Source organism: Penaeus chinensis, chromosome 23 (genome assembly GCF_019202785.1).
Source record: "Penaeus chinensis breed Huanghai No. 1 chromosome 23, ASM1920278v2, whole genome shotgun sequence".
Lineage (NCBI taxonomy): Eukaryota > Metazoa > Arthropoda > Malacostraca > Decapoda > Penaeidae > Penaeus > Penaeus chinensis.
The window spans coordinates 11,512,105-11,512,782 of NC_061841.1; positions in this window are offsets into that span (position 1 = coordinate 11,512,105).

The following is a 678-nucleotide window of genomic DNA, read 5'->3' on the forward strand; positions in this document are numbered from 1 at the left end:
GACAGACAGACAGATAGAAAGATAGATAGATACATAGGGAGTAAGAGAGAGAGAGAGAGAGAGAGAGAGAGAGAGAGAGAGAGAGAGAGAGAGAGAGAGAGAGAGAGAGAGAGAGAGAGAGAGAGAGAGAGAGAGAGGGAGAGAGAGAGAGAGAGAGAGAGAGAGAGAGAGAGAGAGAGAGAGAGAGAGAGAGAGAGAGAGAGAAGAGAGAAAACAAGAAGAGAGAGAGAGAGAAGAGAGAGGAAGAGAGAGAGATAGAGAGAGAAAAGAGAGAGAGAGAGAGAGAGAGAGGCAGATATAGAGATACAGTAGCAAAGAGAGACAACGAGAGAGAGAGACGGAGAGAGAGAAGGGAGCGGAGGAGAGGGGGGGGGGGGGGGGGAGAATCGGCAAGGTAATCATTATTTTGAAAGTTACCTGTTCTGGTCGCGGTTACTCTGATAGCACAGCCTGGCTTCCATTCTCCATCCACGGCTCCCACTCGATGTGAATGTTTGTAATTTATTCGAAATCTATTTTCTTCCTCTTTCCCTCCCCTCTTTTCTTGGCCTTTGGTGTTTCCAATTTGCTTTTGATTTTGCAATCGTGTGTTCATCTATCATTCGAAACCGTCTATCTCGATTTTTCTCCATCGTGATTATCGTGTGCTTGTAATTCTGTCGTTTGATTTTCTTTCTT